Source organism: Ambystoma mexicanum, chromosome 10 (assembly GCF_040938575.1).
Source record: "Ambystoma mexicanum isolate Mex_15411 chromosome 10, UKY_AmexF1_1, whole genome shotgun sequence".
Classification (NCBI taxonomy): domain Eukaryota; kingdom Metazoa; phylum Chordata; class Amphibia; order Caudata; family Ambystomatidae; genus Ambystoma; species Ambystoma mexicanum.
The window spans coordinates 957,150,312-957,178,211 of record NC_090932.1 but is presented as its reverse complement, the minus strand read 5'-3'; positions in this window follow the sequence as shown (position 1 = coordinate 957,178,211).

The window sequence follows — 27,900 nt, the reverse complement described above, 5'->3', positions numbered from 1 at the left end:
GATTGGAGCAGGGGGGGAGCCCAGGGACTATACTGAGACTAGGGTCTGGTGACAGCACACAATAGTTCATAGCCATTTGAACATACTGTCCATTTGGCATCTTTGAGGGGGCCTAGCCTGCCTAAATTCTGCTCAGGGTGAACAAGGCCAAAAAAGTTTGAAGACCACTGGCCTAGATTGTAAAATTGGTGATGTAATTTCTGCTTTATAAGGGGGACTGCACTAGGACAGAGAAAAAAAACATGGAGAAAGAAGGAGGAGAAAGACAGGAGGATGGAGAGAAGGCTGCTGAAACTTACCATCTTTGAGAGTGGAGTGACCAGACCCCTTCCCTATCTTTCCAGAGTGTCCTGAGATGCAGCTGGCTTCCCTGAACCTTAAACAAAGGCTTGTAAGTAGCAATAACCCTAGCCCTAAATTGCATAAGCCCTTTATTCTTCTATTTCCCCATTGAAAATTCCCCATTGAAAACCCCAATCGCGTGTTGTTCAGTCATCTTCTCATAGAAGAATCTCTTGTTTGCCTGTGTATGTTAGCATACCCCCCATTTGTCTGTGTAAATCCTTAGTATTTTTGTAAGTAAATCAATGAATTTCCCCATTGAATTTCACGGGATCAGGATTGGTGGAATTCAAAACCAACAATCTTTTCCCACGTGTTTTTGTTAATTGTTATAGTGATAAAGTGTTGCCCAAAAGAAGTAACCCCATTGTGATCTGAGAAACAAATGTGTCCCTGTGTTTAAATTGGACCCTGATAAATGAATTTCCATTTGCCACTGCAATTTCCCCCTGGCATCTGTCATCCTGAACCAAAACCGATTTTCCTTTTCGTAAGCTAACCCCTTTCCCAGAGCCTACCTGTCATTTGCAGCCTCAGTAAAAAACATATTCCATTTCCATTTTCTTTTCCATAGAAATTATGCTTAACATCTCAAAAAATGATTTTCTGTTTTTTTGTTCCTCTTTCCCTATTGTGAGGTCAAAACGATTCCCTTTTTATTGCCCATGTGTGGTAGATTCTAAACATCGATTTTTTCCTTGTGTGTGGATTAGTATTATCTGAAAGCTCTGACTGTCTTTCTAAACATAAGCACACAAATTCCCTTTTCCGTCTCTTTCCCCAAGCAGTTGTGAGAAATAATAATAAAAAAAAACATTCTTCCATTTGTACTCCAAAATTGGATTTCCCCTGCTTTGCTGGCTCCCCATCTTGTTTCTGTGGGCACCACACCAACACCGATTTCCCCTGTATTCTTACTCCATGCCATTGCCTTGTATTCAAAGGAATCAAGTCCAATTGATGTTTGGGGGGTTGAGTGTTGCAAGGGGGAGTGCTTAACGCTAGTGCTATCATTGTGTGGTAGATTGTTATTTTTTGGTTCTGCCATTAAAAAAAAGGAAGTAACTGTGACAGTATATCTTAACCTGGTTGTTTTGTAGAGATTATTGCATTTTTTGTTGCCCAACATTGGTGGCTGTTGTAATTGGTTGAGTTTCCTTTGACAATAAATTAATAAATTACTACATATCTTATTGATACACACCGGCCTTGTTCCCAGTAATAATCATATTTATTGTGATATAGTTTAAATTATAAACTTCACACAAACCTAAAAAGAAAAGACAGAATAATAATACATAATCCAAATCCAAATGTAGAAAAAATACATGTCATAGAAAAAACACATAAAATCCATCCATATATAATCATATGTTCAACTCTCAGTTATCTGTACAAAAATAATATAACATTTCTTGATCAGTAACCTAAAGAGTTATTCCCAGGCTAACTTCAATTCTCAGCCAGATGGTATATAAGGCTGTCAACAGGCGCATACTATTGAAATTAATACAGTGATGCCAAAAAAGGTAATCCTTGATACACTTGTTATCATGAACGTAGCTACCAAGGAGAAGATTAAATGTACTAGCCATTTCTGGGAATTCAGTCAGAAGGTGCTTTGCCATCTCCAGCTGATCTTGTGCTTTACATAGGCGGTATGTTCGCAGTTCGACAGCAATCTTGTCTTTTCTCCCTGTGATCATAATAGTGGGTAATTACTCCAATCTGAGCAATAAGATGAACCATCTAAGTCTGGCTGATGGGTAGATGTTCAAATATCTTTGTGGTTTCTTAAACTCGTACAATCTGTACTGCACCAATTGATAGCTTGTTAGACTCCTTAGGCCTTTAGGGAGATCAAGCCAAGCTCTAATCTGATTATGGCCATTACAATAAAGGCGGGTAGGCCAAGAATACAAATCCAGAATCTACCTTCAATCACCTGTAGCCACTTTAGATCAATCTCAAGAAGGGCTTCCAGCCCGTATATTATGGCCGGAGAAAAAGTTTGTACGTAAAGTTGGCGAGTACCCCATGGCGTAAAACCACCCTGTTTGACAGTAAATCTATAAAACAGGGCAGTCAGTTGAGTCGCTCTAATACTGCGCATTTGCTTACAGGCCACATAGTCACCAGTGATTTCAAAATCAATGCCCAGATATCGATATTGGGGAACATAGGAGATACTCGCCAAGCCTGCGTAAGCTGCACACGGGATACTTTCTTGTTTGTGTATCTCCTGATCTTCGTTTTTCCTAGATTGATGCTAAGTCCATTCACATCTGCATACTCCCACAGGGCTACCGCCGATCTACGTATCCCACTAATGGTGTAGTCAAATATCACGAGATCGTCCGCGTACGCTAATACGGGACAAATGGCTTTACCAATTTTAGGGGGACAGTTGCGAGCAGCAGATACTGCTTCAGGGATGTCATAAACATATAGGTTGTAAATCAAAGGTGCTGAAACACAGCCTTGTTTTAGTCCCCTGTTTTGGGGAACATTATCTGCTGTATGGCCTTCTTGGTCTAACTTCAGTTTTACTGTATTATCTTGATGTAAAAGCCTAAGATAATACAGTAAACCTTCAGGGCAGCCCATTAATTTCAGTTTCCGCCAAAAGCGGTTTCTAGGGATGGAATCGAAGGCCGCTGTGAAATCTATATATAAGGCATGAAGTGGGGCAGCCCCCCCTCTCATCGCTCTAGATCGTAAAATGTCGATAACCATGATATTATGGGAGGTGGAGTATCCCTGTCTAAACCCACTTTGAAATTTGGACAATACCCCGGAGTCCTCCACCCATAGTTGTAGCTCTTTTAGCAAAGGTGAGGCAATTATCTTCCCCCGTGGCATCTAACATTGAGAGCAACCTATAGTTGCTTGGGTCAAGTCTATTTCCCTTTTTGAACACAGGGATTAATATTGCCATTTGCCATGAACGGGGTATTTTACCTGATTTTAAGATCTTCTCAAATAATATGCACAGCAGGCTGGCCCAAAACTCCGGGTACGATTTGATAACAATATTGGCCAATCCATTAGGGCCCGGTGCACGGGAAGATTTTATCTCTTTGATCTTATTCAGAATAAGTTAATGGGACATAGCAATCAGTGCCAGTAGTGGGGGGCTGCCCAAAACTGGTAAATTATCGTCCTCTGACTCTGCATTCCGATTTTCCAGGAATTTTATCCACACCCTAGCTTCAAATGGGGTTGACTAATTCCCCGTTTTGAACACCTCGGGCCTCACCTAAGAGGGACCAGATGTTTTGTGTCTTTCCTTCACATATGGCCTTCACCAATCTTTTTGCCCTAATGGACTATCTATATCTGTTTTTGATCCCACTGACCTTTGCATAATATCCCTCCCCAGGGACCATAGATTTCTTGGCCTTACGAAGCTCAGCTCTAAGATTCCTTTTAGCATCTCTGATCATCTTATCATAGGGCAATTTTTTCCCCTCAGGTCTTACCATTGCCCCCATGGGTGCCGCAACATGCTTTCCTGCAAAAGCATGGATCCAGTCCTCTATAGAGTCGATTGACATCTCATTAAAGTTAGGAAACTTATTGGGACCTACCACCCCCAGAGCTTCAATGGCGAGTGTTATGTTTTTATCAGACCAGGAAATCCTTGTACCCGCTTTATTAGATTTCACCATTCCCATTCACCAAACTGTAACGCTCACCTGATTCTCGCAGAGGCGCCGGTCTTGACTGGGCGACTACCGTATCTTCAAAGGTGATGTGTAGCACCCGGTTGGCTCTTTGGGCTGGACCTCTGTGCACTGTATGCCTGACGTGTAGAGTAAGATGTCTGCAGATAGAAAATATGGGGTTAATGAACTGGGGTTATTGGGGTGTCCCTATCTCTTTCCTCTTCTCCTCTCCTGTAGACCCCCAAAGGTTAACACTCTCACCTTAGGTAAGTGAATGCCGAGCTCTCCATCTGCCTCGGGGCAGGGTGCTGTAACCAGTTTCTTCACTGGATAGGTAGCGCAGGCCTCTTGACTTCAGAGGACTGCTGTCCGTCGTTTACTGCACGAACGGTAAGTTTCGAGTCATTCAAATGTCTTTAAAGTCTTTAGTAATGATGTCTCTTGTTTTGCAGGGTTCCGGCGATGGCGGATGACGGGCTGAAGTGAGTTGAAGATGGAGACCGTGTGATGAATAGAAGCGCCTGGAAGCACGTAAGTAAGCACTTGTTGCCTGCTTCACTATGCGCTCTAACTGTCTTTTTATTTTGCAGGTACGAGTTCGGAGCGGCTGCAGGGTGCCGGAATACCCACTGGATTAGATGTGGAAAGGAGTAATGGCACGTGAGTATTAAAGTTCCCCAATGTCTTTAAACGCACCTTGTTTTGTCTTTCAGATGCGCGATGCAGCGCCCAAGGCCTCCGGAGCGTGCGAAGAGTAGGTAAGCCTTTGCCTTTCAGATGCCGGAATGCTAACCTGTTCTTTCTTGTCTTTATAGGTGTTGCTGAAGACTGGATTCAGGATGGTAAGCCTTTGCCTTTCAGATGCCGGAATGCTAACCTGTTCTTTCTTGTCTTTCTAGGTGTTGCTGAAGACTGGATTCAGGATGGTAAGCCTTTTTCCTTAGGCCCAGGACCGGATGCAGAAGACACGATGAGCGTTCTGCTGCAGAGGTTGCAGAATAACGCAAAGCAAGATTCATCCACCGGGTGTGGTTTAAATAGCCTCCTGTAGTGCTTAGGTGTCTCCTTCCACAGCCACGCCTAAGTAAGAAAAGAGTTCCTGGTAAGAAAAGAGTTCCTGCCTTCCAGAAGAGTTCCAGTGTTCTGAATCTAGGGAGTGGCTCCAGCCCCACCCAACAGGAAAAGTAGTTCCAAACAGAAGAGGATCAGAGGCTCAACTGGCAGGCAAGTAAGCAGCATGGTCTGCTGAAGGTAAGTCCACCCAAGCATTATGAGCCCGGCGCTTCCAGCGCTGGGACTGGGCATATTTATGAGCCTGGTGCCACTGGCGCCAGGACTGGGTCCAAAAGGTCCCAATTGGGACTGGTTGGCACTCGGAACCTGGGTTATGGATCTGCTTCCAAGGGAGTTGGGAAAACCCTGACCTTTTGGAAGCAGAGATCATGACACAAACACCATTACTGGGCAAAGACTGCTCTCTACGAATATTGATCTCACATTTAAGGGCAGCATGATCGCTCCATTCATTTGGGAGAACTATCATGTCCTCCACCTGTTTTTGGATCCTCGAACACACAAATATATAGTCAAACGTGCTATAAGAGTTACCATTTGACCATGTGTGATGCCCAGGATGATCACTAATTGTTCTACCATTGAGCATTACTATATCCCAGGACTCAAACAGAAATTCCCATTCTCCACCCTCAAGATCTTTTTTATTGTGATCCACGACTCCCATATCTTTTAGTTTAGGGTTCTGCATTTTACACCCATGCCCTGTCATATGGCAGTTGAAATCCCAGACAACTATTATTCATGTGTCACTAGATAAAGACAGCCATTTCGCCAATAGGTCCTGGAGAGAGTCTTGCAATTGTTCGCTTAACATCGCCCCAGGTGGATTATATAAGCACACCAGAAGAAATGAACCATTAGGGTCCTTACTGTCAGGAATCACTTCGACTGCTATCATGTTACTTTCAAGGTTACAGTCGATCTGTCTCAAGCCCAAGGTTTTAGCCACCCCTATGACCAAACCACCATATGGCCTGCCTTTCTCTCCTCTTTTGGCTGCCGAATGGTGTATCACATAGCCATCTAATATTAGTGGGTCCATGGCCCATGTCTCTTGTAAGCAGAAGCAACTATGTTTGTCGAGTAGTTTCGCAGAGTCCTCCAATGATAAAAGATGTGCGAAGCCCCGACAATTCCAAGATAATATGGAAAGATCTCATTGTTTGGATAGGAGCTTGGGAAGTGCATCAACCAACCATTTTAGTACTTGTTGAACATCTGATTCCTCAACCTTCTTTCCCTTTGGTGAGCTTAAACTGTCTACTATTACCAAAGGGATATCTGCCTCTCCAATCGGGCAGCTAAGGTCTATTTCATTTAAATTGGCATCAACTTCAACATCTACTGCTTTTAGTTCCTCTTTATTCCTTCTTAATAATTCGGCTGTAGATAAAAATGTACAATGAACCGCAGATACTTTAGGGTTTGGGCCTTTCATGGATTCCACAAATTGAAAGTCATCAGATTTAAGGAACCGCAATTGTGGGACAGAGTATAGTCTCGTCAAAAATTCAAATACAAATTCTTGATCAGGCATATAGGACTTCCTCTTGCCTCCCCTTTATTTTCCATAGCGGCAGTTGGTGTTGTTCCTGGCTTTTCCAGCACAGTAGATTGGCTTAATGCCTTGTCCATATTGGCAACATCCCTGTCACACCCCACCTCCCCCTCCACGATAACTATCTCCTCTTCCAGTTCATTTTCAACGGCTTGTTCCGTTAGCAGCCAACTAGTGAGGTAACCCTCACTGGCTGCCTTCCTTTTCTTGGCTCTTGCTAATCTTTTCCTGCTCTTCTTGGTGGACAGCCTAGTCGGGCCCTGCTCCATCGTCGGGGGCATCAAGGTACTGGCTTGTTTACCCTTACCAGCCCTTCCTGCTAATCTTTGCTGTTTTCTTGAAAAGAAAGGATCAGGGCTGCCCACATTCTGCTCGATCTCCAAGTTTTGGTGTTCTTCAATTTCATTAGCAATATGGATGGCTTTGGAGAGATTCATTTCTGCATCTTCAGCGGGTTTCGCCCTCCCCTTATTTTCCATGGTAAGAGCATTAGTATTGGCCAGTATTCGCCCCGACATCTTGAGCAAAATCTTGAGCGCAAATTGTAGAGATGCTACTGATGACTGGATCTCAGCTATCTCTGTAGCCCCTGGATAGGACTTATCCAGGCAATCTGTTTCAAAATCAGGGACAACCTCCATTGAAACCATTGCTAGATTAGGTGAGATTGAAAATCTACCCAATCCTCCTTCAATGGTGGATGTCCCTGGAGGTGTGGTCATCAGTCTATCTGCCTGTATTCCACTGTTGTCACTTGGCCTTGCTTCAGGATGTGGTGTCATACTTCTTTGGATGTTTAGACACAGTTCTAATAACGAGTTGTTATCAATGTCTTCAAATTTGATGAGCTCAAAGGCCCATTTTCGCAGAGAGCTGGTATGGTTTCCTCGATAGTGGTGGAATTTATATCAGGGGTGGTTTCAGTGGAAAGAATTTGGTAATCACACCTTGGTTTGCAGGAGTGATATTCTTGGCTTTCCTTTTGGATTTTGTTTTTTCCATTTTGCCCTCCTTGTTAGTAATGCTCGAGTTGTTGCTGTCTCCTTAGTTCTTCTTAAATTATATGTAGTATGATTCCGCTCTTTTCCTAATTGCATTTGGGTCGACCAAATAGTAGTCCCCTCACAGTAGGCCAATTCAATTTCCTAGGCGATTCGCCTTTTATAGGCTATCAATCTCGATTTACAGAAATCTGTCCACGAAATTCAAAACAAAAAGACCTGTTTCAGTTCCACAACAGGATCAAAGGCACTAGGCCTGCAGTCTCCTGATGGTATTGTAATAACTGCTAGCTCAGCAGGTGTGCAGGCTCAGTCTTTTCTGCATACCAAATACCCCCTTGACGGGTTCACAATTTTCTATTTAGTCCTGCCTAAGGGAGTCTCAGAATCTCCCCGTCTTTTCAGTAGGGTCACCAGCAGTCCGCTAGGTACTTGGCCCAATAGCCACCGGGGGAAGAAGGCAGGACAGAGTAGGGTAAACCGTCCTGGCCGTCACTTTAAGGCATTCACTTACACCCCCCCAGATGGAAATACCCTCACCCACCTCTTGTTTCTGGATATCGATAATGGCTTTAGTACGAGGGGAGGCAGCAGGGCGGGGGAGGGTAGAAATGGAGAAAACAGGAGAATGGGGGGTGGGGGAGAGGGGGGGCGGAAGGGAGTGGGAAGGGGGCAAAAAGAATAAAGGGCCTCTGTGATAATACAGTGCCCAAGATGCTGCTCAGGATCGTATTCCACTTCCTGGTTTCCAGGCTGCTCCGGTTCTAATTACAATCCTAAGCAGCAGTGTCCGGAAGCAAGCCCTTACCTCATTCTGCGAGGTCTGCACTGTCCGCACTGTTCGTGGTTGCACCTTCCCCCTTTCCTCCAGCAGCCCAATGCTACTCTCCAAGGGCGCCTCTTGGAGCCTCGGCGCCTCGAAGCTTTCAGCTTTTCAAATTTCAGGTTTCCCGGATATTTTCTCCTCCTCAGCCCGAAGCGCCGAAACAGCCAGAGCTCAGGTCGGCTCTTAGCTCTCAGCTCTCGCCCCCGCTCGACCGTTTCTCTTGTCCCAAAGCTGAGACAAGGAAACGAAAGGACCTTAGGCTCGGGTCGTCAAGCTGCACTGTGTACACCACGCCACGCTGTGTTCGTGTACAGCCGCTTCCGACTATCCCGAGTGTCTACTCCATGTTCCCAGTACATTGTGACCCAGGGTGTTTGTAGAGGTTGCGTGTGAGACGGGTTTGAGGCCTACTCAAAAAGAATCCGTAGTAGACTAAAGAAAAAAAAGTGTTTTATTGTGTGCCACATTCATTGCAGGGAAAGGAGTTCCCTTACTTGCGTATGCCCTGCATTAAACTGTGACAGATCCTGGACAGGGTCCCACAGCAATCCACAACAGCTATTTGGTCTGAAAAGGAGTAGTCTTGGTCTCTGTTTTCTGCTTCAAACTGATTTTCTGCTGATTTAATCACTCTTGCGATGTTTTTGAGATGGTAAAAGAAACAACAGAGCAGCCTTTGACATTTTAGATTTTTCAAACTACTTTGATCCACTGCAAGGCATCGACTGAACCTCGCCTGCCTGTTCTCCAATACCTTCGATCTGTTTGCCTATGTCGCTCTGCACCTCGTCATTGGACCCAGTTGAAACATCTTCCTGCTGCAGTTGAATCTACATATCAAGACATCCTCGAGCTATCAAACCAGGAGGATTTACTTCACCAGTTTCCAAGCTTCCTTTGAGTGTCGAAACCAATAGACACTTGTTGAACTGTGTCTTCCTGCCATTAAACTCACTTGACTATCTCGACACTGATTCAACTCAGCAGAAAATTCACAGGGGCCTGGCTCGATACAATTGTGACCCAATAAGAAGATTTAAAGGTATGCACATTGGTCCTGCCCCACTAGACTGTTTTAGGTCCCTAGTGACAAATAAGACACCAGCCAATACTTTTGAAAACACAAGGAAATGAACTTTGCAACTAAGACATTTGTCAATTTACCCTTCATACCCAAAGTGCACCTTTCCTCCATAGGTCTGCATAGAAGGTGTACATATTTACAGGGGTGGGTAGTTAGTATTTTTAATATTGTGTATTTAACCGAGGCAACATGCTTTACAATGTGAACATTGGCATATTAATATATTGTATAAATAGCCTGGCATGTGCTAAAACGAGATTCCTAGCATAAAACAGCAATTTATTTGAATAATATTTTGGGACATTTCTAATTTTATTTTATATTAACTAGATCAATAACTATAATGTTCATTCTATCTATTGGGACTGCTTTTAAAATGTGTGTAATTATATTTCCTGGCACAGTATTTACAACTGGTACACTTTTTACACTCATTCAAATCATGACTATGCAACTGTGCCTGTGGGAATAGAATACCACTGCTTGACTGATGTGGCAAACATACGTGTGCACTGTGAATTCAGTGTTTCTGTGGCTCACAACATTTACAAGTGGACACATTCATGTGGTGCTGCTCCAGAGAATTTCTCCTGTGTACTATGTTGGACCGGCCGCTGAAGTATTCCCCTTCAGTGTTGCTTTTTCAATATTTGGAACTGTAAGTAATTTATTTGTTATAATTTGTGGGACGCAATGTTTAAAAAAAAGTAATCTTGGGGTGAAAGCATTCCCAACCTCTCTGAGTGGTTTATTTTCACTTGCCCACTATATGCATGTATATGCATGTATGCATGATATGTCTGAATGATGTAATGTACAGTACATTGGGGAGGGATGGCATGGAGGATGTATCATGGGAAATGCTGTCAAGGCATAGGTGTCATGGAGGATCAACAGCCATGCAAGGTGCGAAGAGTGTTTAGGAGAAGATGTGGATGATGGAATGCTAAAATATTGGAGGCAACAGCAGTCACAGAAACACTGTCAGTGAGACTTGAAGATGCTTTGGTGTTGTGTCACATTCCATGAACTGCTCGGGTTGCAGTCAGGGTCCTTGGCTCTTCATGTTGGGTTTCTTCCTTGTTGATATTATACACATCTGCATAAATTGTATTTCTCCTGTAACTAAGTTCTTAAGTAATCTTGTACTGTTTGCGCCCAGCTACCCCTTCGGGTTTGGTTCTGCGCTATACCAAATAAACAAACAAACAAACAAACAAACATCGAAAATCTCCCAAGGTGACCCTGTTGCTGTGTGACCTCCTTGTACTGTCTTCCTCAACAGGCACACATTATTCCTTAGGGGGTGTAAAAGCAAATTCTAGCTGCATAGGTCAGTGTAAATTATAATAATAATTCATAATAGTTTGTTTTTATGTAGCGCTTTAATCTAAAGCGCTTTACATAGGGCATATTTACATACATTACTATTATTACCCGATCTAAATTGCTAATTCACTTAATCTGTGAGTGCAGGGGTGGCGGCATCCCCGTAGTTGCCGTTTCTTTTGCAGACACTGAAAAGTAATTCTTCTTCATAGAAACCTCACCTCCAAAACTATGATCATAGGCTGATTCTGACAACCACTCCTTTACCCAAATGATGGTGTAATTTACCAGCAGAAATTCCGGCACCCCTGCTTCATTGCCAAGATCGTATGCAATTTGGGTGGACCAGGCACTGTATCCAAGAACAAACACAGTCACTGAATATTTTTCCCTTAGCAGAAAGTTTCTCTGCTCAGAATACATTGTTGCAGTTTCTCCAAGGTCACAGAACATTCACTAAATTGAAGAGTCGGAAAAGCGTACCCATTCTATTTCACAAGAAAAGAAAAAAGGGAAGTAGTACCCTCCAAGATGTGGCGAATGCGCTATAGATTAAGTCCAAATCCCTAAACCCAAAACAGACCTAGCCAATAGCCGCCCTAACTAAATTACTACACAAAGGTGGAGACCCCCATTGCAAAGTCCACTCTAAAGGAGGTGGGAGCATAATATAAATAAATCCAGCCTCGGAGTGTGAGTTTTAGGAGCATGAACCTTGAGTGGGAGATTGTAGAGCGAGAGAGATGCAGTTGGCTGGAGTGACTTTTCTGGAGACTGCATAATGGAAGCAGGAGGAGAAGGAGGGGGATGAAGAGGTGGAGAGAGCTGGAGAGTGTTACGCTCACCTGGTATCCAAAGGGATGCCACCCAGCCGGGTTACTCGCTGGTATGCTTCTCAGCTTTGTCCTGATGTGGTCTGCGGGGAAGGTTCTGCCTGAACATACAGGAGGACTGTGTTCGACACTGACCGACTGGGGTAAGTATCCTCCCTCCACCCCCGTATGATTTCAGTCCCTCTGGCACCTTCTCCTCACCTTGTGGTAGAATTAGGCATGATCTCCGTCCTGCCTTCTTTGCAGGGGCGCGTTGTCTTTCTTGGGTGAGTGCGGTCCAGTTACTTCACTGACGCCGGCCCGTTTGATATCGTTCAGGAAGGTCTTATTGCTGTTCTTTAGTTTTGTTGCTATCCTGCATGCCTTTCTTTGTTTAAAAAATTCTCTTTTTTCTCCCTTAGGTATGCAGAGCTTCAGCGCGGCGAACTGGCTTGGTTCAGCCCCGCTGGTAAATGATAGCGTATTAAGAGCGCTATGATGCGATAAGTAAGCGCTAAGCGCAGCGCTGTGAAGTCTTGCCTTTGCTAACCTGTGTTTTCCTTCCTTGTAGGTCGTGGTGTTCTTCAGCGTGAATGGAATGTCCAGAGTGGTGCCAGCCGAGAGGCGACCAGCCAGGAAAACCTTTTGAGCAGTTCGTAATTTGTAAGTGTCTCTACTGCTTTCTTTAATGTTGCCTCTATCTTCCTCTTTCAGGTCGGTCCGTCCGGGAGGCGTGCAGATTCGAGGAAGCTGTTCTCAGTAGCTGCGAGTGTTTAAAGATGAAGACTGCAGGTAAGATGCTGCTGCTAATGATGTTCCTTTTGTCTCCTTGCAGGTTCTGCTTCTCCGAGGTTCGAGTGAATAGCTGGACACGGTGAGGGTCATGTTGCAAGCTGCAAAGTAACGCGAAGCGTGTTGTCTTGCTCGGGTGTGGATTGAATAGCCCCGACAAAACGGTCCAGGTAAAGTAGTTCCTAGGCTACCACACCCAAAACACTAGACCGCATAGCTTGGTTCTTATGAACCAAGCTATGTGGATGCCTCCATGTTGGCTGACAATACAATAAAGTAGTTCCCAAGCACATTGTCTTTCATGGTGTATGAGCCTGGCGCCATAGGCGCCAGGACTGGCCCCATGAGGGCTTTTGAAGAGGATGCCAGGCTCTAGAGGCCCGAGTCCTGACTCCACCGGGCCAATGGGTTTGCCAGAGGGGGTTTTGGGCGAGGGTCATGACAGCACTTCCCCTAAGGCCCCTCCCATGGTGTTCCTTCTGGCTGGCCCAGGTTTGGTTGGGAAGTTCCGATGGAATTTCCTGATTAGATGTGGTGCGTGGATATTCTCACTGGGCTCCCAGGATCTATCTTGTGGTCCAAATCCTTTCCAATCGATGAGATGATATAGCTTGGTCCTAGAGTATTTTGAGTCCAAGATATCTTTGACTTTGAATTCTGGTTTTCCGTCAACAATTATTAGCCCTACTGCAAAACCCCCGGCGCTATTAGTGCCAGATCACGGGTTTGGCGGTAATGGAATTCCCCATTCCCCACTGAGCCTATTCCGGAATGCCCCATTCCCCATTGGGCTCAATGGGGAATTTTCACGCTCTTACTGCCGGCAGATTTTCCGCCGGCGGTAATAGCGTGAATTTTCAGCAGATTTCCCCCAAGCTCAGAGCTGGGGAGAAATCCGCCAAAGCCCTGATTTGGCGGACCCTTAAATCCGGCGGTAACAGCGCGACCGTCGGATTAAAGGATTACCACCAAACTCATGATGTGGCCCTAGGTCTTTCCAAATCCTTTGTTCGTGGTGCAGCATGCACCGTAAATATTGCTCGAGTGTCTGATTGGTTCTCTCGGTTTGGCCGTCCGTTTGGGGATAGTGACTGGTAGATAGCCGAACGTCGATCTGCGCCATTCCGCAACATTTTTTCCAGACGTTTGAAACAAACTGGCTGCCTCGATCAGAGACCAGAACCGAATGGAAGCCATGTAGCTTCACCAAACCCTCCAGGAACACTTCTGCTAAAGTGGCTGAGTCTGGGAGGCCTTTGAGAGGAATAAAATGGGCCATCTTCGAGAACAAGTCCACAACTACGAGGATGGTGTTGAACTCTTGGCTTGGAGGTAGATCAGTGATGAAGTCAAGGGAAAGAGTGTGCCATCGAACTGGAGGAATGTAAAATGGTTGTAGGAGACCAGATGGTTTTTGTTTCTTTGATTTATTTTGTGCGCAGACACCGCAGGACTGAATATACTGAATGATGTATTTACGCCAGGTAGGCCACCAAAAGTTCTTTCACCTTAGCTAGGGTTTTGGCGATCCCAGGATGCCCTTCGATCAATGAATCGTGATAGTTTGAAATAATATGCTGTTGTAATTCCTTCTTGGGTACATATAGGCGATCCCTAAAAAAGGGTAGATGGTCCTTGATGGTATATTGTTCTCCTTGAGTTTGCCAAGCGAGGTAGGCATCAGGATTCATTGTCCGTTGGATTTCTTTTCATAGTTCTGATTATGTTAAGGCTGTCGTGATACCCAAGAGTTTGTCTTCAGGTATAATAGGTACTGGGTCTGGAGTATATACTATTTCATCTATGCCCATGCGAGATAAGGCATCCGCCTTTCCGTTTCTGACTCCTGGTCGAAATGTGATTACATAATCATATTTGGCGAAGATAAGGGCACACCGTAAATGGCGCAAGCACTGGGCCTTAGCTGTTTTGAGATATTGCAGGTTTCGGTGGTCTGTGACGACTGTAATGGTCTTCTGGCCCCCAGAAGGTAGTGCCTCCAGGCTTTAAAGGCGGATTTGATAGCCAGGAGTTCCTTGTCCGTGATGGCATAACTAATCTCTGGAGGTGAGAACTTTTTCGAGCAAAAGGCAACAGGATGTAGCTGGCCGGTTTCCGGGTCTCTCTGTGAAAGGACAGCCCCAATTGCGAGACTGGACGCATCCGTTTCAACGACATAAGGGAGGTCTGGATGAGGATGTTGCAGGATTGGAGCAGAGGTAAACCTTTGTTTAAGTTCCTGAAAGGCTTCTTCTGCTTCTTCGGTCCAAGCAAACTTTTTATTGTTTTTTCGTAATAGTACTGTGATTGGGTGCACAACCTGAGAGAAGTCTGGGATGAACCGGCGGTAGAAGTTTGCAAAGCCCAGCATGCTTTGTACCCCTTTCAGAGACGTCGGTGAAGGCCATTTCAGAATGGCATCTACCTTGTGCACGTCCATTCTGATGCCTCCTGGAGTAAGGATAAAACCAAGAAATTCTACTTCGGTGATGTGAAAAAAGCATTTTTCAAGCTTTGCAAACAAGCGATGTTGACAGAGCTTGGTGAGGACTGAACGAGCGTGCCTGACATGATCTTGTTCCGAGGCTGAGTATACTAAGATGTTGACTATGTACACTAAGGCGCACACATCGATTAACTCCCTTAAGATGTCATTCATGAAAAACTGGAATGCCGCAGGAGCGTTGCATAACCAGAAGGGCATGACTTGATATTCAAACAAGCCATACTTAGCACGGAAGGCAATTTTCCATTCATCTCCTTTTCTGACTCGGACCAGGTAGTACGCTCCTCGAAGGTCCAATTTGGTATAAATCTGGGCATCTTTAACTTGGTCTAGCATCTCAGGGATAAGTGGCAAGGGGTAGCAGTTCTTCACGGTGATCTGGTTCAATGCGCGGTAGTCAATACAGGTTCTCAAGTCTTCTTCCTTTTTCGGTACGAAGAACAAAGGATTGGTTGCAGGGGACTTCGAAGGACGGATAAATCCATTTGCAAGGTACTGGTATAAATAGGATTTCAAATGAAGGGTTTCTGGTTCTGTGAGAGCGTAGAACCTGCTGCAAGGGATTTGTGCACCAGGAACAAGGTTGATCTGACAGTCATAGGGCCTTTGCGGCGGCAATGTATTGGCTTGGTCCTTTCGGAAAACATCCTGGAAATCATGGTACTCACTTGGCAAGGTATTAGTTGCTCCCAGGGTTGATACTGTCGCTCTGGGAGTCATGGGGATACAGACGTTGGGTTTTTCCTCTTGGTAATAGCAGGCAGGGGAGCAGTCACCGGGGAAGGTTAATTTTCGTGCCCGCCAGTCTATCAAAGGGTTGTGAGCAACCAACCATGGCATCCCTAGTATTAGCCTGAACTGAGGTGCCTTGATGAGATCGAATGAAATAGACTCCCGATGTCCGTCCTGGCACAGCAAGGTTACCCTGGCTGTGCACTGGGTTACTGGTCCGGAAGCGATTTCTGTCCCATCCACGGTGGTTACCTTGTCCATAGTTGGCTTAGAACACAAAGGAAGCCCCATCTCTGCTGCCAGTTCTTGATCAATATAATTTCCAACTGCTCCGCTATGGATGTATGCTTCAACGGCATGCATTCTTGACGACTGTTGGTGGTTAATTAAAATCATTTGTATTGCAAAGTGCGAGGTCAGCAACTCTTTCTTCTCACTCGACAAACTGACCTCTACGTTTGTCGAGCTTGGTAGTTTTCCGATTCCTTAGCTTCATCCTTCTCTGTGGCCCCGACTGTTCTTCTTGGGGTTTTACTGGACAGTCCTTCAGGAAATGTCCTGGTTTCCCACAATACAAACAAAGCTGTTGTTGTCTTCTTTTGTCACGCTCTTGTTTTGTTAATGGAGGCTGTATCCCTCCAATCTGCATGGGTTCTACAGCATTTTCAGGTACATGGGGTGTGTTTTCCCTTGGTCGAACATATACGGTCCGAGGGTCCATCTTAGACCGGTCTGCCTTTCAGTCCTGCAACCGGTGGTCTAGCTGCATGGCCAGATTTATGAATTCTGCACAGTCTCTGGGTGGATCAACCACCTGGGCTAAGACGTCCTTTAATTCGCCTCGTAAGCCTCGATAGAATAACATGGTTCTTTTGTTTTCTGGCCACCTAGCTTCATCAACCAGTCTGTTGAAGGTGGCAATGTACGTTAACAAGTCCTGATTCCCCTGGCGGAGGGACAAGAGTTCATTGTCTACTGCTTGTTCCTGTGTATGGCGAGCAAAACGTTTTTCCATTTCTCTCTGGAACCCCCCAAAGTCATGTAATAAAGGATCGTCATGGGTTACCAACGGCACCGACCAATCTGCTGCACTACCACTCAGGTATGATAAGACAAAAGCTACCCGAGCTTGGGCATTTGGAAATGCTCCAGGCCTACAAAGAAAATGAAGGTGGCACTGATTGATGAATGCTGCATACTTCCGTGGGTCGCCTGAGAACCTTTCTGGTGGTGCCAGGGGCACTGTTCCAGGTAACGTGATCTGTACCGGAGTGGGTGGTATGGCAGGGTTTTGAATCGTTGAATTGCTTCCAGGTAGAGGCATCTGTCTTGACTGTAATTGCAAGTATTGCCTGCAAATCTCTTCAGTGCGTTCTTTGGTCACTATTAGGTCTCTTCGGAGGACATTAGTCTCTTGTCAGGCAGAATGAACCGCAGCACGAAGCTCTCCTCGTAATTGGGCCAATTGTTCCATTTCTGATGTATCCATGGCGCCCAGGTGGATTTGTTGTGGTAGGCTTCGCGTTCTGTTACGCTCACCTGGTATCCACAGGGATGCCACCCAGCCGGGTTACTCGCTGGTATGCTTCTCAGCTTTGCCCTGATGTGGTCTGCGGGGAAGGTTCTGCCTGAAAATACAGGAGGACTGTGTTCAAGACTGACCGACTGGGGTAAGTATCCTCCCTCCACCCCTATATGATTTCAGTCCCTCTGGCGCCCTCTCCTAACCTTTTGGTAGAATTAGGCGTGCTCTCTGTCCTTCCTTCTTTGCAGCGGCGCGTTGTCTTTCTTGGGCGAGTGCGGTCCAGTTACTTCACTGACGCCGGCCCGTTTGATATCGTTCGGGTAGGTTTTATTGCTGTTCTTTAGTTTTGTTGCTATCCTGCATGCCTTTCTTTGTTTAAAAATGTCTCTTTTTTCTCCCTTAGGCATGCTGAGCTTCAGTGCGGTGAACGGGCTTGGTTGAGCCCCGCTGGTAAATGATGGCGCATTAGGAGCGGTATGATGCGGTAAGTAAGCACTATGCGCAGGGCTGTGAAGTCTTGCCTTTGCTAACCTGTGTTTTCCTTCCTTGTAGGTTGAGGTGTTCTTCAGTGCGATTGGAATGTCCGGAGTGGTGCCAGCCAAGAGGCGACCAGCCAGGTAAGCCTTTTGAGCAGTTCATAATTTGTAAATGTCTCTACTGCTTTCTTTAATGTTGCCTCTGTCTTCCTCTTTCAGGTCGTTCTGGAGGCGTGCAGATTCAAGGAAGCTGTTCTCAGTAGCTGCTAGTGTTTAAAGATGAAGACTGCAGGTAAGATGCTGCTGCTGATGATGTTCCTTTTATCTCCTTGCAGGTTCTGCTTCTCTGAGGTTCGAGGGAATAGCTGGACACGGTGAGCGTCACGTTGCAAGCTGCAAAGTAACGCGAAGTGTGTTGTCTTGCTCGATTGTGGTTTAAACTGCCCCGACAAAATAGTCCAGGTAAAGTAGTCCCTAGGCTACCACACCCAAAACACTAGACCGCATAGCTTGGTTCTTAGGAACCAAGCTATGTGGATGCCTCCATGTTGGCTGACAATACAATAAAGTAGTTCCCAAGCACATTGTCTTTCATGGTTTATGAGCCTGTGCCGTAGGCACCAGGACTGGCCCCATGAGGGCTTTTGAAGAGGATGCCAGGCTCTAGAGGCCTGAGTCCTGACTCCACCTGGCCAATGGGTTTGCCAGAGGGGGATTTGGGCGAGGGTCGTAACAGCGAGGTCGCAGCAGGAGATAAGAGGCAGTAACATCTGCAGTGGTGAAGAAGGTGGTGTCATCAGAAGGGAATGAGATGGTATGATCAGAAGGGGAGTAGCTGTTGGTAGGGGCTGATGTGGTGGTCGACAAGGAGAAGATGGGTGAAGATCTAATGAGACATGAGTGGAAGGAGGTGGTGAGATATACAGAGGTGCTTAAGGAGGTGGTATGAACAGGACAATGACAACCATGGCAGAGGTAGTAACAGTAGCATTGATTAAGGTGGTGGGAGTGGAAGGGTTGGATGAGAGTGCATTTTGTGGAGAGAGCTGGAGAATGAAAAGAGCCCGAGGTGGAGATTATAGGGGGGTGGTAAGAACAGTACAACCTAGTAGATGTGAGGTGGTGGTGGGAAGAACAGAACAAGGTGGCAGAGATGAGGTGGAGATTAAAAGAATATAGCAAAGGAATAGAGATGAGGTGGTGGCAAGAATAAAAGCCTGAGGTTAAAGAGAAGGTGGTAAGCAAAAATGTTGGTAAGGGGACACTGAAAGACCAGGAGTAGGTAGTCAGAGAAATGACCAGGTGCCCAACTGAAATTCAAAGGAGGTGGGAAATAGAGAACAGCTCTGAGAAAAGATTCCTCCAGATGAGGAGTTTTGTAATTAATAATATCAGAATAAGGAGGAAGCTTCAGTGAGGAAGTTGGAGAAAACATGGAAGAGAGTAAGGAGGAGGGTGTACAGTTGTTTCAACAAAGCAAATTACTTTGTGGTTCTTTATTTTTTTTATTGAATACAGTTAAATAACCTGCAAAAAATAATTCGCGTAAAAACAGAAAAGTACAGAAGATAAATATTCCCAATAAACTCTTAAAATGGGCATTAAGCAAATAAAAACCTCTAAGTATAAGCAGTTGACTTATATTTAACAGGCAGATCACAAACATCAAAACACTAAATATTGACTATTGACTCATATCTAAACGGAAAATCACAAAATACATAAAACTCAAAACAATGGAGGTAATTAAATTGCCAAAACACACCTACCATACTTTGTATGAGTATAACCTAAAAATAGATACCAAGTGGATGCTACTTTACATCACTATCCGACAAATCAGAGATGATTGTCTTACTTTCATTCATTTTCAAAGACTTGAAAAAAGATGCAACAGCCAAAGTTTCTGAGGTGTTTCTTTCACTTAAGCAACGGTACCAACTATGGATCTCTTGAACCTGTGATTATCAGGAAACATTTTAGCCAATTAAAGCCTTTTATCCTTTAACTCTCTACAAAATGAAAGGAGATGTTGTGACGACTCAGTGATTCCCTTCTGATGACAAAAAATCGACACTCTAAATTGTCAGAGGCAATTATACCATGCCATGAGAGAATTTCTTTAGTTAACAATAAATTCCATCTCAATTGTAGAAAAGTTTTCCTATGATGTCTGCCTGGAAATTTAATGAGATATGGTGCAATCTCACCCCTCTTTTTATGTTCATGAACAAGATGAGACATAGATGTATAACCAAGTAATTTCTCATGGGTCTCAATCCAATCATGATCATACAGCTGATACTTTACCTTAATTAGGTTTAGAATGAGGATATCTATGCGCAGGTTGATTTTTTTTGTAAAATTCTCTCACAGTTAATTTTAATTGCAATAACAGCATTTGACTGTTTCCCAATGGCACTCAAGTTCATAGTTTCCTCAAGATTCAGGTAAAGGGAATCATAAATGAGAAGAAGTAATCTTCTAAACAGATACAACAGGCTCAATTCCACCCGAGCACAGATAGAGATGAGGCCCAATTCAAACCTTATTGCGGCAAGTGGGACACAAGTAGGTGCTCCTAAAACTCGTCGCCATAGCTTCGCTTCCCACAAGTCTAGCCATTTCAGGGCAAAGTCATAGAACAATATCTGTCTGTAGATTAATTTAGGCACCACCTTGCCTCCATAAAATGTCAATACGGGCAGAATGGAGAAGGATCCAAATTTTCGATGGATCACCAGGGCTTGTGAGATCAACATGGTTGCCTTTTGATTTAACATATTCCTCCCATTGACAAAACCTGGCGCAGCCGATATCATACAGCCAAGGTATATCATACGGGAGCTGATGTGATCACAGTATCTTCCCAGGACTACATTTGTTGCAATTTTTTCTAACTTCTTGATATGGCTAGAATTCTACTTTTCTTTAAGATAATCTTGAGTCCGTTATCAGTTGCAAATGCAGAAAAAGACATAAGGAGTCTTTTGAGACCCACACAGGATTTGTCAAAAAGAAGAAAGTCGTCCGCATATGCAAGCCAAGATATATGCTGGGGACCCACCTTGGGGGGTGTTTAGTGCAGCCGGGATCAAGTAATAACTTGCACCTGACACATCAAGGTTGAATAGGCATGCCGCAAGGATACGTCCCTGTCTGAGACGGACCATGTCGAAATACACCGAGACATGCCTCTGTCTCTATTGAGCCATACCCTAACCGATGGATTCTCATGGAGACCTATAATGAGCTTCAGGAGGCCACTGGGAATCCCCCAGTTTTTCAACTTACTCCATAGCCTGACACGATCTACGTGATCAAAGGCGGATGAGAGATCGATTGAGGCTATGTAGGTGCAAGCATCGGATGTGGCCCAAGTAGAGTTTTGTGGTAATTCACTTCAATGCATTTACTTTGTGCAAAGGTAATTCATTTATCTATATGTGGTGCAAGGTGTATAATGTTGGGGTGAGTAGTGTAGAGAGTGAGTGGGAGTTGCATAGCAGAGTTGTGGGGGGGACTCCTTATCAAAACAAAAATGATGGTAAATACATCAAAGTGAATTACTGTGATGATGCAGATAAAATAAACACAAAGTTTGGTCCTGCCCCCAAGATGTTCACAGAGGTAAATGAAGGTACAGGCTGACAAGTGACCTGTAAACAATCAGTTTAAACATTAGTGGTAGAGTAAAATAGGTTACGCCACACTAGTAGGGTAAAGTAGTAGAGTGCACTTACAAGAGCAGACACAGGCAGCATAGATATGGGGATAGGTAGGGGTAGGTTGCAGAATACATGGTCACGGAATAATGTACGGTGGTATGCAATGCACAAGACACAAACAACATTAACAGAATATTAACATAGCAGGGAAAAGGGCAAGAGTATCACCATTTTACTGAGAGAATTGTGAAAGGCCTCAATTCTGAAACATTGAATTCTGACTCAAAACTGCAGTGCACACTGCTGTGCACACATCCCAGGCCTTAGACAGAAGCCCGATCATCAAAACATCAAAGTTAGTGAAAGGAAGGGAGTCCTGACAGTGAATCAAAATTACACTAGATAAAATTCCCCGAAAGAACACAGTATGAAACTATAAAGTTAATTAGTAACTTTTTGTGGCAGTAAGAAAGTACAGATAGCCTTTGTCTCCAGGTGCACACACCTACCATGCCAAATGACACTATGATGAATAGACACATAACACCCTCATTGGTTCAGGAGGAACAGGTTCAGGAGGCGAGAATAGCAGAAAACCCACTAAATAGATGAAAACTATTTCTGAACAGTGGTCTTCTACTTCTTGATCAGAATACTGACCATTTGTTCCAGGCTCAGCTAGATATTGCATCTGATACTCCCTTGGTAAATCTAGACATGGGGATCACACGCCAAGGCATGAACAAATTGGCAGATAAGGTCTCAGGCTTGGGAACGAGAAGGAAGTAACTTCTTCAAATTGAATTATAGCAACCCGTCCATCTCTCCTTCCACCCCACACATCTGGCATCATATTAAAGTGATTGAGGTTGAATGAGCAGGTTACTAACCAATTAGAATTTCATCCACCATGTTGGACACCATAGTATAGATCCAACTAATTAAATGATAGTAATACATGTAGCATTGTTTAGTGAGACAAATTTAGGAGGAGTTATCAGTTAAATAATATCCAATAGTAGTGGCCCCTGCCCATAGAACGTACTGGTGTTATATTTTACTAACCAATAGGATGAGAAAATAAAATCTTATCACTAACCAAGATGCCAATTGTGACGTGCATTTCATTTAAAATCTTGTGTTTTGTATTATAATGATTGAGAATGCTTTTATGTGTTTTCCCAGCCTTTCATGTTTGAAGCTGTACACTTGCAGTTACTCAATTTTCTTGAGTTTGGGTCTCATTATAAGTTTGTGGTGTGGGAAAAGTGTCAGTGATTCTGTTACCGCCACTTTTCCTGCACTGCCAGTGGAGGTAGACTGATTTACCTCCAGCCAAGAGCTGGAGATAAATTGGGTCCCCACTGGTACAAAACAACCAGTATTACTGGCACCAGTATTACTGGTGCCGATAATATCTGCAATTCCCCCCATGGAGTCCTACGGGACTCTGTGGAATGGGGAATGACCACTGTTTCCAGCACCTGTAATATCCTGGTAAATCCAGGATATCAGGTGCTGGTAAAGGTAGGTCCGTTTGCCGGTATCCCACTGGAATTACCGGCAAGATACCAGCAAACTTGTAATGAGTCTATTTGGATTAGTATTGATTATTGATTATTGATTGGGACCACCTTAACACTACCACAAAGTAATTCACTTCAAGGAAACAATGTAGAACCTGGAGGAAGAATTGTGTTACGGTGATGAGAGGTGGAGGAGAAAAGAGTGATGATTAGAACTAAGAGACCAAGTTTTTACTGAAGAGCTGCTCCATTAGAGGAAGTCCTTGGGAGAAGCTTGGCCATTAGCAGAAGAATGGTTCAGATGTTCTAGGTCAGGACCTAGACAGGCCTAGGTGGTGGCTGTGGTACCAGCATAGGTCAACAAGTGTAATGATAATTGTGAGAGGGAGAAGGAAAGAACTACCAACTTTCGGGGAGAACAGTGATACTTCTGCCTCTATCCTGGATGATCCATACATCATCTTCCAGGAGACACAGCAGGCAGTACATAACATCTGAGACAGGGTTAGTCATGGGGTATGGGACCACTGGAAGTCCAAATCCAGGATCTGGTGAGTATAATAAAGTGTTCAGCTCACCTTTGAGACTGTAACGTCAGAGAGAGGGGGACGTAACTCCTTGGGAACAGTTACACTAGGCCCTCTTGCGAACTGCCTGGGCAGGAACTGACACTAGAGAATCCTAAGTATTCACACTGAGAGGGAGAAAGACTTAGAGAGATAGAGAGAGAAACATTGAAAGGAGACCATACTGTTCTTGCCATTCTTGTTGAGGACATTTCTGGTCTACATTTTGAATTATCCTAATTTGTATACAATCCTCCACCCCAATGAAGGGTTGAATTTAGAATGCTTGATCTTATCACCCTGCATGATTTCATGTGTCCACTACATGACACACCCAATACAGTATTGTCTCTTCCAATGATAGAAAATACATGACAACTTTGCAAATGGGAAGAACACAGCACAGAGCACTCCACCGCAAAATTAACTCTTCATCTGCTGAGGGGAAATATAATAGTTTACAATAGAGGTTCAGATATGAAAGAGACATATACTACTTATCATGGGTGGTGGGGAGAATGTTGTTCTTCTTCATAGGGCCTTTAATTGTATTATTTGTCTTTGGTATACATTCCATGTGCAATTCGGGCTTATTCCCTTTTCATGGCAGGCACATGAAATCTCAACATTGGTCTATCGATGAAGTTGTACTGTTTTCTTAATGTGGTTCATTTGGTGTAGAATCTCTTGGTCTTGATTTAGATATCAATGCCATCAACAGATTGTTTCTTGGCAAAGACTATGTTCAAACTTGAAGCAGCAGTAGTGGCACTTGAAATCTCTTGCTCAATGTTAAGCACTTCACATGCCAGCCCAGTCTCCGCTGTTCCAGTAGAGACCGGCATTGAAGCCAAGGGACTCTCTACCCCTCACGGTAAGAATTGTTCGTCGTCACTGAGGGGTGCTTTGACTGCCCTAAATCAATGGTTTTGAGTTCTTTTAATCGACTCTTCCCTGTTTTTGCCACCCCCTACACACAGCCCACTCATTTATTCTTAATTGTTCTCCACGTTTTCATCAGTGTCCTCAAATTACACCCCGAAGAAGGTGGCTTTACCTTCTTCACCTGCCACCGAAATGCGAAAGCATAAGGGGATGCTGGTGGTCCCTTATACACGAACACTTTTACTAACTGTGGACTTTCAAGAATTGTTACATTGGCATTCAAATACTATACAAATGGAAGTTGTCTATAAGGAAATCCATTGTTCTCTAGCTGTCTCTAATTGAAGAGACGGGCAGTTGGATGAAGAAATTGTACTTTAAATGTATAGAGTGTAACTTAGTTCCACAACTGCTGAAATATTTTGATATATTTACAAACAGTTGCTCTATTTTCTATGGTTTTTTGCATTCTGTTTTACTTTTTGTACTCTATATGACCATACTCTAGGTCACTCACATCTTGACACTGGGTCTCGTCTATTCAGCAACTTATATTGTTTCTTCTTCTCCTCTTTCATGATTCAAGTGTGGTCGTTTCACACTTATGGTTCATACTAACATTTCTAGAGTATGACAAATGTTTTTAGAGCTGTTTCTATTTTGTACTGATCATATTTAAAATATTATAATGAATTACTTTCTATCATGTGCCTTTTTTAATTTCTTTTTTCTTTTCTTTAGAACAGTAATAATTCCAAGTTTGATATAGTCACAGGCTGTGTATTTGTGTTCTTTGGCATATAATATATCTCTCCATTGGGATTTGTTTATTATTCAAACCCATTGTTAGACATTTTAAAATTTTGCACCAATTAAGTGCTCCTGGTATCAGAACACAGCAAGAGTTTCCTCATTCTTGATATATGCATTACTAGTGCCCACACTGCTGCTTGTTCTATTAGGGCACCCCAATCTCCGTTTTGTTTGAAGCACTTCACACACACCATGTTCACATCATTAGATGTTATATTATGCAAATGCTTCTAACATATATTTTGGTAAATATATAGCATCTTCACTAAGTGAGCGTATGACAAATTGACTTCTACCCTGCAAGATTAAAAGCATGAGCAGAGGCTAAAATGTATACTCAGCTCTCACACTTCTACAAACCAAGAGCCAACACAATCATAAAGGTAAACAGGCTTCGTTAAGAGATATACCTCCTTCACCTTTTGTGGTAATGTGGGCCATGGGAAGACTATACTCTCAAGAAGTGTGTGAATGTGAAACAGGAGCAGCCATAACAGCGGACTAACAGTCCAAAATAAATAAATGTCCAATGAAGGTATTTGTATTTGTATTTATTTTATTTGTAGCGCGCGCCAGGCCCTGGGCATATGGGTACAAAAATCTTAATAGGTATAGTTACAAAATTGAACAGTATATACAAAAATACAGCATAACGTAAATTTACAGTATGGTACACAATTATATATAAAGGGATGTTATTATAGACATAATTACAGAAGTAGGTGGAAATAGACATCCAAGTGTAAGCGTACAGGAAGCACAGAAATATACAGCCGAACTTAAGCTTGGTCAGGCTGAGGCGATCACATTAGGCAGTTTATCGGCGGAACATAATTTAAGCGAGCCAAAATTTAGTGGAGGCAGATAACTCTACGTGATAGCTACAGGCATAAGGCTAGTTTAGATTTGAGCGAGAAGCCAAGATTTTGTTTTCAATTTGAAGGAATTGAATGAGGGCTCAGTTCTGATAGTGCACGGCAGAGTGTTCCAAGGTTTAGTGGCCAGACCGGGAAGCTCACACCCCCGGCTTTTTGGACTTTAAATCTCGGAAAAGATGAGCTGTGAGATTGAGCAGTTCTTTGGGGTCAGGAGGAAGTGTGGAGGGAAAGGCAGTTGGAAAGGTAGAGGGGGCCCTTGTTAGACAAGAATTTGTCAGTAAGGTTAGTCCTAATATCGAAGATGTGTGGTTTCTTGGAATATTTAAGGACGCTCTGATGGAGTTGTTCTGGGTGATTTGCAATTTGTTGAGGTTAGCCTGGCTAGTCCCCAGATAGAGGGCACTGCATGGTCTATCTTGGACATGATAAGCGTTCTGGCTAGAGTGATGATATTTGGGGTGGTCTGAAAAGGTCTGCAGGCCACAATGAGTTTGCAGGTATATGCCGACGCTGATCTGACAGCGTTGGTTTGTCTTGTCCGGGACAAGGTGGAGTCAAGATAGATGCCTAAGGTTTTAGTATCCTTGGACACTTAAATAACGTTTCCATCAATGATGAAAGACTGATACAAGTGGTCTAATTTATTAAGACGTTCAGAAGAGCCCAAGATGAGGAGCTCTGTCTTATCATCATTAAGAAAAAGTTTGTGTTGGGCCATCCAAGCCTGGATTACCAAATATACTTCATTCAGTGCCTGGGCATCCACAAGGTGGTCACCTGTGATGGGGATGAGTATCCGGGTGTCATCAGCATAATTAGTGTAAGAGACACCCAGATAATCAAGAACATCAAAGAGTGGTTCAGTGAACACATTGTAGAGTGTAGGTGACACACACGAGCCTTGATGGACCCCACATTTGATAGGTGCTGGGTCAGCGGCTGCTGATGGGGAGAAAACCCTCACGTGTCTGTTGCTGAGAAAGGAGCTGATCCACGCGGTGGCTGAATCAGAGAAGTAGGAGGCGGAGCGGAGGTGCTGACACTGGATTTTGTGATTGACCAGATCGAAGGCTGCAGATAGGTCTAGGAGTAGTAGCAAGGCTAATTTCCCATTATCTTTCAGGACTTCAATTTCAGTTTTCAAATCAATCAGAGCCGTTTCGGTCCCATGCCTGGGACGGAAGCCAGATTGTCTTAGACCAAGGAGGTTGTTAAGTTCCAAATAGTCTTGGATCTGCAGGTAGGCCGCACAATCAAGTATTTTGAGCATGAACGGGACAGTTGTGATGGGCCTGTAATTAGTTGGAATACTCAGGTCTAAGGAAGGTTTTTTTAACAATAGGATCACCCAAGCATCTTTGAGGCTATCGGTAACAATACCTGGTTTAAAGGAGGAGTTGATCAAGGCCGTTATAAAAGGGGCAAGGTCATGGGCCGATTCCTTGATGATGGAGGCAGGGCAGGAATCACCTTGGCAATTGGAAGGTTTAATTCTATTGATGATAACTTCCACTTCGGCAATGGTGAGTGGAGAGAAGGCAAACGGTTTGATCTTAGGTGAAGGCAAGGGAAGAGTCATTATAGAAGTGGGCTGACGATTATCCAGCTTCAGTCCGTTTTGTTTATCTTTAATTTTAGCTTGGAGGGAAGAGATTTTATTCAGTAAGGCAGTTTGGATATTTGCGCACCAATTACTATCTTTACTACAGGTGTCAGGAGGTGTGGCAGGAGATTCAAGTTCCTTTAGGAAGAATAGTTCTTCGGTATTTGAATCTGCTTGCATGATGTGATTATTAAAAGACTCTTTTTTGGCTTGGTAGATGGCTTCTTTGTAGT